We start from the raw sequence: 280 nt of genomic DNA on the forward strand, positions 1-280 counted from the left end.
AAGAAAGAAAGAATACTAGAGTATTTTTAAGGCTGGCCAAATAGCTCAGTGGATTAAAGCACCTGTTTAGGCAGATGCAAGGGCCAGGAGTTGATTCCTGGGTCTGCTGTGCTGGTCCTGCCCCTGGGCGCGCTGAGATAGTGATTGAGATTGGGGTGGTGGCACATGCCTGTAATCCCAGCACTTGGGAAGCTGTAAACAGGAGAATCACTATGAGTGAGATCTACATAGTGAAACCCTGTAGACCCTTTATACCCTGTCCTAAATACATAAAGAAAAA

This window comes from Octodon degus, unplaced genomic scaffold (genome assembly GCF_000260255.1).
Source record: "Octodon degus isolate 3935 unplaced genomic scaffold, OctDeg1.0 scaffold00024, whole genome shotgun sequence".
Lineage (NCBI taxonomy): Eukaryota > Metazoa > Chordata > Mammalia > Rodentia > Octodontidae > Octodon > Octodon degus.